This window comes from Hemiscyllium ocellatum, chromosome 6 (assembly GCF_020745735.1).
Source record: "Hemiscyllium ocellatum isolate sHemOce1 chromosome 6, sHemOce1.pat.X.cur, whole genome shotgun sequence".
Lineage (NCBI taxonomy): Eukaryota > Metazoa > Chordata > Chondrichthyes > Orectolobiformes > Hemiscylliidae > Hemiscyllium > Hemiscyllium ocellatum.
In genome coordinates this window covers 32044694-32058519 of record NC_083406.1, presented here as the reverse complement: position 1 = coordinate 32058519, position 13826 = coordinate 32044694, and positions in this window count along the sequence as shown.

Sequence of the window (13826 nt, the reverse complement as noted above, 5' to 3'; positions counted from 1 at the left end):
CTGGTCTCCACTACCAACATTTCTTCCTGACCTGACCCTGATCTGAGTATCGACACAACCATTGTGTACCAACATAGCTATCGGCCATCTAAACGTCCTAGCTATGCTCACTCACCTGCCACCCTACTCAGTTGCTACCTAACCATGCTACCAACATAACCACCTGTCACCCTGCTTGCCTGCCAGGATTTGGCCTCAGCAGGGTACTAGCCTACTGTTGATAAGATCACAGCAGCTTCACCAATTTGTGATTAGGTGGGCATTCAGGAGATCTTAGTTAAGTTATGGCTAGTTAGCTAACTGGAACTGGTCTTGTCTCAACTTCAGCAAGACCAGATGGAAGTAGGAACAGGTCAGACAGACAACCCAGCATGCTATCTATTTTGTTCATCACTGATTGTACAATTAAGATATTCCTCCATTCCAAACTAAGAGTCTGCACGTTAAAACCTCATGTAACAATTATTTATATTTTTCATGCGTTACCAAACCCGTTTAATCGTATATTACCTGTATAGATTGGATAGGATTTTGCATATAAAATTCACATAACACCAGGAATTACCAGCTTGTAGCACCATTCAAATCTCAAACATTTCAATGTACCGCCGCTCTATTTTGGTCAAGAAACCACCCTTATTCATTGCTGAGATAGGTGTGACAAATTTTTTTTGAGTACAAAAATAATTTGTAATAAGGTGTTTCAATCTGATTAAAGCTATTTCTGACACTGGTTTTTGCTTCTATGTTGCACAAATTCCTCTAATACAATGTTTGATGTAAATATCAATCTGGGTCAATAATTAGATTAGATTACTTACAGTGTGGAAACAGGCCCTTCGGCCCAGCAAGTCCACACCGATCCCGCCGAAGCGCAACCCACCCATACCCCTACATTCACCCCCTACCTAACACTACGGGCAATTTAGCATGGCCAATTCACCTGGCCCGCACATCTTTGGACTGTGGGAGGAAACCGGAGCACCCGGAGGAAACCCACGCACACACAGGGAGAACGTGCAAACTCCACACAGTCAGTCATCTGAGTCGGGAATTGAGCCCGGGTCTCAGGTGCTGTGAGACAGCAGTGCTAACCACTGTGCCACCGTGCCGCCCATAATGTGTTTAAGGGAAGGAAATCTGCTATCTTACTCAGTCTGGCTGATGTATGACTCCGCATCCAAAGCAGTGGAGGCTGAGGAGTGACCTTCTAGCTGTTTATAAAATCATGAGTGGATTGGATAGGGTGAATAGTTAAGGTCTTTTCCCCAAGGTAGGGGAATCCAGAACTAGAGGGCATGAGTTTAAGGTGAGAGGAGAAAGATTTAAAAGGGACTTAAAGGGCAACTTTTCATGCGGAGGGTGGTACATGTATGGAATGACCTGCCAAAAGGAGGTGATGGAGGTTGGTACAATTACAACAAATAAGAGGCATCTGGATATGTATATGAATTGGAAGGATTGAAGAGGGATATGGGCCAAATGCTGGCAATTGGGACTAGATTAATTTAAGATATCTGGTTATCATGGACAAGTTGAATTGAAGGGTCTGTCACCGTGCTGTACATCGCTATAACTCTACATTTGATCTTCATTCTGCTGGATCACCCAAAGAACAGGCCTCGACTGGCAGACTTTTGATCCTAGAAGTTGACAGCCTCTGGTTGGTGTTGGAAGCCTGCAATAGGGCAAGATGCTGACCCTCATTTACCTGCCAGATCTATGCGAGCTACTAGTGGGAAATAAGGTGAGTTTTCTCAGCAGTGATGGTGATGTGTCAATTAGCATTTAACACAGCTTAAAAATAATGGGAGAAATCCACCCACTGAATCTGGTGTGATGTTTAAAATTGCTTTTAAATACCCTGTACTACACATGTGTTTGAGGAGAAAAGAGGCAATGATTCCTTAATGATTCAGAGAATTCTGTGAACAGGTCAGATTGGAAAATTAAATGAACCATTTAAAGTAAACAATGTGCATGCAATTATTTGAGTGATTGACTACTTAGATCAATACATCAAGCCGTTCATAAACCAATTAAGTGAGAATGTACACAAGGAACCTTTTCTGTGCATGGAAACAGGAATCATTTTCTGGCTAAAGTTTTTTTCCCTCATTTAATCTATTTTCCTCATCTGTCTGTTCAAAGATGTTGTTATACACCTTTAGAACAGATGAGAATTGGACCCAAGCTCCTGAGTCAAAGGTCAGGATATTCCCACTGTACCACAATAGACAATAGACAATAGGTGCAGGAGTAGACCATTCTGCCCTTCGAGCCTGCACCACCATTCAATTTGATCATCCTTAATCAGTATCCTGTTCCTGCCTTATCTCCATAATCCTTGATTCCACTATCCTTGAGAGCTCTATCCAACTGTTTCTTAAATGAATCCAGAGACTGGGCCTCCACTGCCCTCTGGGGCAGAGCATTCCACACAGCCACCACTCTGTGGGTGAAGAAGTTTCTCTTCATCTCTGTCTAAATGGTCTACCCCGTATTTTTAAGCTCTGTCCACTGGTTCGACACTCACCCATCAGGGGAAACATGTTTCCTGTCTCCAGAGGGTTCGATCCTTTAATAATCTTATCTGTCTCAATCAGATCCCCTCTCAGTATTCTAAACTCAAGAATATACAAGCCCAGTTGCTCCAGTCTTTCAGCGTAAGGTAGTCCCCCCATTCCAGGAATTGACCTCGTGAACCTACGCTACACTCCCTCAATAGCCAGAATGTCTTTCCTCAAATTTGGAGACCAGAACTGCACACAGTACTCCAGGTGTGGTCTCACCAGGGCCCTGCACAGCTGCAGAAGAACCTCTTTGCTTCTATACTCAATCCCTCTTGGCCTCCTTCTTCAAAGAACGCAGATGCCTCCCTCTTCAAAGACCGCAGATTCCCCCCAGACGTGATCGACGATGCCCTCCATCGCATCTCCTCCACTTCCCGCTCCTCCGCCCTTGAGCCCCGCCCCCCCAACCGCCACCAGGACAGAACCCCACTGGTTGTCACCTAGCACCCCACTAACCTCCGTATACAGCGTATCATCTGCTGTCATTTCCGCCACCTCCAAACGGAACCCACCACCAGGGATATATTTCCCTCCCCTCCCCTATCAGCGTTCCGCAAAGACCACTCCCTTCATGACTCCCTCGTCAGGTCCACACTCCCACCAACCCAACCTCCACTTCCAGCACCTTCCCCTGCAACCGCAGGAAATGCAAAACTTGCGCTCACACCTCCTCCCTTACCTCTCTCCAAGGCCCCAAGGGATCCTTCCACATCCGCCACAAATTCACCTGCACCTCCACACACATCATCTATTGCATCCGCTGCACCAGATGTGGCCTCCTCTATATTGGGGAGACGGGTCGCCTACTTGCGGAACGCTTCAGGGAACACCTCTGGGATGCCCGGACCAACCAACCCAACCACCCCGTGGCTCAACACTTTAACTCTCCCTCCCACTCCACCAAGGACATGCAGGTCCTTGGACTCCTCCATCGGCAGAACATAACAACACGACGGTTGGAGGAAGAGCACCTCATCTTCCGCCTGGGAAACCTCCAACCACAAGGAATGAACTCCGATTTCTCCAGTTTCCTCATTTCCCCTCCCCCCACCTTGTCTCAGTCGATTCCCTCGAACTCAGCACCGCCCTCCTAACCTGCAATCCTCTTCCTGACCTCTCCGCCCCCACCCCACTCCGGCCTATCACCCTCACCTTGACCTCCTTCCACCTATCACATCTCCATCACCCCTCCCCCAAGTCCTTCCACCTATTACATCTCCATCGCCCCTCCCCCAAGTCCCTCCTCCCTACCTTTTATCTTAGCCTGCTGGACACACTTTCCTCATTCCTGATGAACGGCTTTTGCCCGAAACATCGAATTTCCTGTTCCTTGGATGCTGCCTGACCTGCTGCGCTTTAACCAGCAACACATTTTCAGCATACTATTAGCTTTCTTCACTACCTGCTGTACCTGCATGCTTACCTTCATTGACTGGTATACAAGAACACCCAGATCTCTTTGTACTGCCCCTTTATCAAAATTGATTCCATTTAGGTAGTAATTTGCCTTCCTGTTCTTGCAACTAAAGTGGATAACCATACATTTATCCACATTAAACTGCATCTGCCATGCATCTGACCACTCACCTAACCTGTCCAGGTCACCCTGTAATCTCTTCACATCCTCATCACATTTCACCCTGCCACCCAGCTTAGTATCATCAGCAAATTTGCTAATGTTATTACTAATACTATCTTCTATATCATTAACATATATTGTAAAAAGCTGCGGTCCCAGCACTGATCTCTGCGGTACCCCACTGGTCACTGCCTGCCATTCGGAAATGGAACCGTTTATCACTACTCTTTGTTTCCTATCAGCCAACCAACTTTCAATCCATGTTAGTACTTTGCCCCCAATACCATGTGCCCTAATTTTGCTCACTAACCTCCTATGTGGGACTTTATCAAAAGCTTTCTGAAAGTCCAGGTACACTACCTCTCCTGGATCTCCCTCGTCCATCTTTGGAATTACATCCTCAAAAAACTCCAGAAGATCAGTCAAGCATGAATTCCCCTTCATAAATCCATGCTGACTCTGACCTATCCTATTAGCACAAGAGCCCCTTACTGGCTTGGGAGACCAAGGGAAAGGTTCCATTCCAAGTTAGTAATATCTGGTTAGATGTAAGTCAAGCTTCTCAATTAAATACGTTGGAGATGATATGGTAGGCTCCATTTCCATGGTGCTTACATAGAAAAGGAAGGTTCTGGGGTTAAGAGAGAGAGCTGTCTCGTAAAGGAATTTATAAAGGAGTGAGAATGTTTAGTAGTGTGAGGTTAAAATATCCAGTAAAGTAATGAGCTAGTACACAAATTGGGAATTTCCTCAGAGGGACCACTGATCAGATTGGGCAGCTGGTTTACATGAATTCAAGGTTATGGAGTAGGAGGACATAAGGCACATGAAGAGAAAGCTAGAATTGTTTGGCACTTATAAAGGAAATAGATGAAGAGTTCAGAAAAATATTATGCAGTGTCTAGGTGAGAAATATAGAGCTGGGTGTAGGCAGTCTACATCCTTGAGATAATTTGGGGTTGGAAGCTCAGTCTGAGGATGCTACAGCTCCAAACTATATGGATACGCTTGAGACAATAGTCAGGGAGGCATTGGTGTCAGTGAGGAAAGTGCAAAGTGCACTAATCAAAAATGCTGTTTGTGTGTCAAATTGACTCAGTTGCTTGCCTCAAGCTTTGTGCCTCAAGATGGCTTTGGGCTAAAGTCCCTCGACAGGCCCCAGTAAATCATTCAGACTGATATTTTAGAACAGTGTTAAAGGATTACTACATAATATACTATGGACCAGACCAGACCCCGTCAAAACATTTCAAGGAAGTAGCCTGGACCCTAACTTTGTGAGTTACTTTAAGCAGGTGTACAGTGGATATTCCAGGAGAGATACAGTTGGTCAAATCACTTAGTTTTAAACAAAACAGAATTTATTTACAAGATTACTGAATGAAACACAAAGAAAAGAGAACAGAATATCAAATAACTTAACCCACCTGTAAACCCAAAAAATTATCCCAACATAATGATGCTATTCCAAATACTTGCAACAATCCCTATAAACGCACCTTGGCATAAAAGGTAAAATCAAATACAGGGTCATGCAGGAGAGATGTCAGAGAGAGAGGACCAGGATGGATCTGCTTCTTTGGGTCCAGCAATTTCACAACTACCTGACTGCTCTCAGAGAATAGTCATACTGCCAAAAAACCAAATCAAACCAGAGAAATGCTGAGCTGGGAGAACTGGCCACTTCCCCTTCATTGAACAAGAGCCTTTTTTAAAACTTAAAAGTCTTTTGTCTGAGGCAGTATCTGTTAGTTATAATCAAATTGGCCCTAAAACCCTTCAAACCCAGGCTTTTTGGAACCTGTGTTTTTACGTCCTCTTGTAAAAGAAAAACCAAGGACAATGTAACCTTGTGAAAGGAGCAGCATCATCACTAGTAAGGTTCAGGTTCTCATTTGGATAAGACATCAAACCAAAAGGCTCAGATAAACTTCTAGTCATCCATGGTATTATTTGAATAAGAGCATGTTATTCTTGAGTTCTGACCAACACTTGCCGTGTAACACACTTTTAAGGGTAGTGACCTCATCATTATTTATTTATTTGGATCTTGAAGGTAGAATTAAGTCATTAATTGGTTTTAAAGTAGATTGGAAAAAGGTACGTCCATATTAAGGTGATATTTAAAGGCAAGTTCTTTCTTCTAAAAAATGAAAACAGATTATGCAGATTTAGTTCACCAACACATTGGGAGAAAATAATACTGTAGCAAACCAATGATTTCTTTCCAGAGACACCAAGGATTATTGAGAACTGAACACCAACATGAGCAAGCTATGTTTATTATAATGAAGAGTCATGAGACTCAAGATTCCTTAATTCTGCTTTCTTCTCACAGATGCTGCCAGCAATTTCTGTCTTTGTTTGAGATAACTTCCCTATTTCAGGTCCTTAACCAAATCTAACCTTTTCTATGGATCAATTTCTGGAAATATAGTAACAGTAAGCAGTGTTCAATTCCCAGAATGAATTTGAGTATTATCCTCTACTTGTAACATTTAACAAAGTCATACAAGTAGCAGAGTTTTTAAAAATCATATTATGTTATAAGTGACTGTAAGTTAAGAGTAAGAAAATTGTCAGTAAGATAGCTGTCACAATGATGTTTCTTTCCTATTGCTTAAATGTGGATTTTTGTGGATTAATTAAGATTGCTTTTAATTGTCAGTTAGCACACATTTTGTTTGCTCCAAGATTGGATCAACAAGCCTTATAACATTTCGACTGTTAAATAGCTCATTAAATGCTCAATGTAGTAAAGGACCTAATATTACAGGGGAATCATGTTTGTCCTCCTTATGTTTCCACAATCAAAATCATATTCATAAGAATATGACTGAATATATTTTTTATACAATTCTGTTAGAGCTAACGTTAGGAGTAAAGGTAGATTTCCCTTTTCATACTTTGCATTATAATTGTGTTCTTTTGTAATATTACTGTTCCTGTCCTTCAGAGATTGGACCATTGTTGTAATTTCACTTTGATGTACCATTTTGTAAGCTATGTTGTATTTTTAATGACTGTTTCAGTATTACTTAAATCTGTCAGCTGCTCAAGTTGGTGATCCTTGATGTTCTGGCAACTTTCCCAATTTGGTTTTCAAGGTAGCTGCTGCTAAAGAAATATTAAAGAAGTGCTCAGAGTGGAGGGTTTACACTCTTTTTTTAAGGGTTGAAACACAAAGAACAATCTTCAAGCATCCTGCGCTCACAAGGACTTTTTGATGTAATGTTTTCTGTCCTGTAAAGATATAATTTCCCAACTGGTATACTGCCAGATCAAAAGATTGAATGCATTCTATTATTTCCCTTTCTTGTGTTTGCATCTTGCAAAACTCCAGCAGTAATGCCCTCGAAGAATAAAAGTTACTTCAGTAATGGTTTGTTAGTAATCTTATCTTTCACACATGTCAACGTTGTATCAAAGCATTTTAACATGCAATTACTGTATCTGAAATAGATGTGAGAGTGGTGATCTGCTAAGAGTTTGTGGAAACATTTTTTCACATAACGCAGCATTATTCAACCATGCTCAACCAGTCTCAAAGGAAAACAGAACTGGGCATTTTTCACACTTGGTTCAAATCAAATTTCTCTCAATGCTAAGATCACACTGGACAAAGTTTAATCGCATGAACATTGGTGTCACTGTTCATTTCATTAGGACTTCTTAACATCACATAACAGAGCATGAATTTTATGCGGTGATCCTGAGTGGATGGCTTCTAAGTTTTTAACCCTAGTTGGGTACAGTTGACTGTTGTCAGCTGCTAGCTCTCCTATTGTATCTTTAGGAAAATAGCTACTTTTCATGTGTGCCTTATACAGTGACGATCAATCTACTAATTGACCAGTGGTTCACAATACCTGAACTACAGAAAACACTTGACTTGTGAATTTGCTTGCAGCAATACCAATAGGAAACTTTGTTGGTTTGATTCCTCCTTAGTTACGGAGCAGATAGTAAGCACTACTGCTCATTCTTTTCCTGTAATGAATGAATGCAGAGAACTTCACACCATTATTTGTACGGCCTCAATACAATACTCTTACATGCGTGCTTACGCAGACGGTGACCTAGCATTTGAAAACAATAGTACTAGGAAACTAATGGCTTGAAGGATGAACTTAATTAAACATGAAGGAATTTTAACTTAATGACGCAAGTTTTTTTGGTCATGGTTTTACAAAGGGATGAGAATGGAAAGGTTTTCTTTGCCTCTGCTTTTATAAATACATTTCTGAAACAACGGTGCAACATTAGTTCTAGGACAATGGCTCATATTCAGATACATTGACAATATTTATAAAGTCCTCCTATCTGATTAAAGGTATTAATTAATCTAAATTTACATGCAATATGAACGAAAGGATTTCTATTACCATTTTAATTTTGATTATACATTTCTTTTCCTGCTATGGTATTATTTCATTACATCAAGTATCAGGTATCAAGCCTGGAATTAGCCATAATTTCCTTTAACACAACAACAACATCATCAGCATAAGTCCCTTTAGTTCCAATTCATACCTATGATCCTCTGGTACCATTTTAACGTACCTTCCAAGCTGTCAATTGTTACTAGAATATATGATCCACTTCCTATCCCATGTCTGGCCACTTTTCAATGCTGAAATGTTGCCTATGAAACTCCTTGCCTTGTAGTTTCTTTCATTGAACCACAATCTAACTGGACTTTCAGACTGTCTTCCTCAGAGATCTTCCATCTTCCTCCTTTTATAAACTACAACAAATCTAAAACTCTTGCCTGCAAGGATTGGGAGAGCAACGAATATTCACTTAAGTTCATTCGCTCATTGGCAAACGTCATGTCCCACATTATGCCAGCTTCAAGGCCCTCATCCTCATTTGTTGAAGGTCCTTAGCTCATTTGTTGTACTTTTACAACTTGTATTTTTCCAAGCTGAGTGGTGTATTCCCTAGCACATGATCTATTTCTCAGACTTCGACAGTCTGTTTGGTTCCCACTCCCTCTGATACCCTATAATGACAAAACCTTCTGTCAATAGAGCCCATTCTCTGGAAATCTCATTCATAATCATTGTGACTCACCAAACGAAAATTGGAAATTGAAGTAGCTGTAGACCATATTCCTCACTGTACCTGCACTTCCATTTAGATTAGAATCCCTACAGCGTGGAAACCGGCCCTTCGGCCCAACAAGTCCACAATGACCCTCCGAAGAGCAACTCACCCAGACCCATTCCCCTACATTCACCCCTGAATAATGCACCTAACACTACGGGCAATTTTAGCATGGCCAATTCATCTAACCTGCACAAATAAAGTCATATTTGATAGTGTGTTTCAACTCCACTTTGCTGCCTCTTCCCCACAACCTCTTAATTCCACTTCATGTATTTTCTTCAAATGTGTCTCAAAATATTGTCTTTGCGTCCAAAAGGAATAAAAATCCAGTGCCTTTTTCTTCTTCTTGACAATCTGAAAGAAATTTCTTATATGAGCTCCATTGGGCGGCACGGTGGCACAGTGGTTAGCACTGCTGCCTCACAGCGCCCGAGACCCGGGTTCAATTCCCGACTCAGGCGACTGACTGTGTGGAGTTTGCACATTCTCCCCGTGTCTGCGTGGGTTTCCTCCGGGTGCTCCGGTTTCCTCCCACAGTCCAAAGATGTGCGGGTTAGGTGAATTGGCCATGTTAAATTGCCCGTAGTGTTAGGTAATGGGTCAATGTAGGGGTATGGGTGGGTTGCACTTCAGCGGGTCGGTGTGGACTTGTTGGGCCGAAGGGCCTGTTTCCACACTGTAAGTAATCTAATCTAAAGTAGAAGTTATCTGGCTGTACTATGAGCTAAAAGTAGGGTAACATAATGAAGGCCACGTAAAGGGAACATAAATATGTGGCAAATGATTGTTACCTTCCAATTTGTTTCCATCTATTAGAGGTGTCAACCTTGGAGATATTATTATGTCACTAAGAGCATTTCTATTTAAATAAAGCTCAAGGTTTTTTTTAGTCATATCAGCTTCAACAATTGCCTGCTAAAACCATCTTATTTTCAATTAGGTATTACATATTAAACATAAACTTGCCGAAGTGAGATTTCAATGGTTAACATAATAATATAAAAAATGTGTACATAAAGGTTTCAGAGAACCTGTTGAATGTGATCTTTATTTAATGTGTGATGAAATCTGTGAAGCCAATATCCCTTGAATGTTGCAGTGGGATACTAAAGAAATTACATGGTAATTTACATTTTAGGATGCAAACTGTTCGGAGTCAAAGACTAATTAATAGAAAACTTAAGTTTTGACATTGTTGAAGCTTAGTTTTCAATTATTTCCCAGAAGATCTTAAATGATTATATAAGGTGAACACATTCACATCTTGGATGAAATTTCCAAATATTACACTGTAAATAAACAGTCAATTAGTGCACAGTTACTAAACTTAATGCTAATCATTGGACTTTAGATGATCTTAACTTACCCTGATTTAAATAAGTAAGTGACAAATGACTTGGTTTAGTTTAATCATACTAAATAAGAAATAATTACTTGATAAAATGTCCCAATAAATGTATTGCGTAGGCAAAGGGAGGAAATCATTAAAATATTAAGTCACTGAAATATATAAAGTTGACTTACTCCCTACCCAAAAATCAATTTGGAACTCTTTGATTAGTATACAAAGCTTCTATTTCCTTTTTTTCTAACTCCTCTGTTTTTTTTATCTCTCCTACCCAAATTTATTTACAGGCAAACCTATTGGAAATACAATCCAGGAATAATGTCGGGAAGGCTGCTGCTGGCAGCTCATCTATTTTTTATACGCCACTCAGACAAATGAAACATGAGCCACCCAGAACAAGGGGACCTTTTGACACTTCAAAGGAAACCCCTATGGGTGGTTTCCTCTTGAAGCTGTGCTAAACTGGCTCTATCTCCTCAGCTGGAAGCTGCCAATGTCTCATTAACCCCTAAACAGGCCCCGCAAGATCCTTCCTTTTCTGGCATAATTATGGCACTCACTCCTGTTATGCTTTCATAGAATGGCAACACTGTTACAGCACTATTTGAAAAACACCTTCTTAATTGAGAGAACATAAGTCAGCGCGCTAGATAGCTGAAGGGACTTCCCACTTTGCATGAATTATTGGTGCCTTTTAAATCGGGAAAATGATAAAATCCCCAGGAAAGGCAAGGAATCTGCTGATATGCAATAACCTGCTTATTAGCTTCAAATTCACGTGAACTTTAATTGTTTATCAGGCTCATTTGGCAGTGTTAATGTCTTTACAAATTAATTATCCAAATTAGTCATGCCTTTTGGAGTTTTCCAGATGAATAGACTGTACAGTAGCTTAGAAGAATTAGAAAAACAGCAGGGAATCATTGTGCAGCTGTTTGTAGTTAAAACGGTTGAAAATCTTGACTGTGAACACATGAACCATCATCAAGACACAAAGGAAGTTCCATCGCATATACATGACATTATCGAGAGAACCTGAGATACACCTGGGACAAAAGGGCACAAAGGACCTTTAGTTTTCCATTCTGAGGAGGCTTATGTGATAGAATCTTGTCATTTAGTGAATCCTATCCATTTAATACTAAGTGCCACTAGATTCAGGTGATGAAATCTATAGCTGTGTTCTATATCCATGTTCTTGAGAGAACTACAGAAGGATAGTAATTTTTCTTGAGTGTCCACTTTTTTAAAGATTAATTATTAGCCAAGCACAATGCAGTACTGGATTAAATTGTTTAGTTATTACAACATCTCTTTAATTTTTTTGACGTTTGTGGTACAGTTCTTGGATTGTAATAGTCAGTGCTCATCCTTGTTGTTGCTGAAGCTTACACCTGTGTCTGTTATTTCTAGTCTATAGCTTTCCCACATCAGCCCTAATTTATCCAGTGCAGTATCATTCCCTGTCCATCTCCTTTCTGCTGCCATGACATCGTTGACCTCAAATTCATCGCCTTTTCTTTCCAGCTTGAAGAAATTGATGTCACTTTGTTCTGTTATTACTTACCTGGACATCGTTGGATTATCATTACAAATGATTTTTCTTCCATGCTTAAACTGTCAATTTAGAAGCCCCCTATGAATCTATTCTTGGACTCATCAACTTCATCATTCAACCTGCTCCACCACAGTGGTGTCCAATTCAACTTGACAGCTGATTACTCTAATTTCAATTGGCAAAACAGCTGATTACTCTAATTTCTATTGGTAAAACACTTTTTGGCCAAGTGTCAGTTTATGAAAGATTTCTTTTTGCAAGCCCTGTTGAGTTCTGTCACCGTATCTTACACAAAAAGCCTCATTAATGACTCACCCTGACCTATAGTGCCTCTCTCATCCACTGTAGCCCCATTCTACCACTGTCTGTACCTGAAACAACTCACCACTTCTCAGTGATTGGTCAGCCCCCCCACCACCACCAACCTCGGTGCCAGTGCCATCTTTAAAAAGACATTGTGTACCCCCAAGACAATCACTGTCAGTCCACAGCTGCCCTGCATGTTTCCCAACATTTTCCCTGGACATGGTACAGAAGGGAAAATGAGCACCTGGCTTTGAGGACATCTTGCCTGTTGGAGTGGTGCAGAGGTGAATCATCCTCTCCACTCAGGTCAAGCAGACCATACCAGCTTGGCCTGAGGTTGCCATCTGTGTCAGGGTACTCTCTGCCATCTGCAGCACTGGAGGTTATCCACTCTGCCAGCATTTTTGTACAGCTGTCACTGAAGTGGCATGCTAGACCTCAAGCTCTGCTATTCCTGCAGTCATCTCAAAAGTTGAAGATTTCGTAAAAGTACACAGAAGTCCTCAAATTCACTATTTTTATTAGAGTCAGGTGGAGAGAAAGCACAGACCAAGTTTCAGTATATAACCAAAATTATTTTTTATAAATAAGTAGATTATAGCTACAGGTAAATAATAATGAACCATAAGTGTAATTGAATCTAACACCCTATAGACATCCATAGACAAAGACAGACACCGGTGTTTTGGGTGTTAGAACAACACAGGGAAGCAGTTCAATGATTTCTATACACAGGGTTTATAGAACATAGAAATAGAACATAGAAAAATACAGCGCAGTACAGGCCCTTTGGCCCTCAATGTTGCGCCGATCCAAGCCCACCTAACCTACACTAGCCCACTATCCTCCATATGCCTATCCAATGCCCATTTAAATGCCCATAAAGAGGGAGAGTCCACCACTGCTACTGGCAGGGCATTCCATGAACTCACAACTCGCTGAGTAAAGAATCTACCCCTAACATCTGTCCTATACCGACCTCCCCTTAATTTAAAGCTACGCCCCCTCGTAATAGCTGACTCCATTGTTCACATTATACTTGTGGCTTACCAGGCCATGCTGCTTCTCCAGGTACTCATACTTGCTCACAGGAGGTATTGAGCAGTTGGTTCACGACTCATAATTCAGTGCTTGATAAAGGAAAATAACTAACTTACTTCAGGCTTTGGGTGAAACAGATACCTCTTCCTCTTCCCACAGATTTCTAGCTATCTCATTCACACCCACAAACTTTTAAGCTATCTGGGAGTTGGAGGTTGAGAGGTGACCTTATAGAAGTTTATAAAATAATGAGGGGTATAGATAGAGTTAATGTAGTTGTCCTTTCCCTAGGATGGGGGATTCATGGAG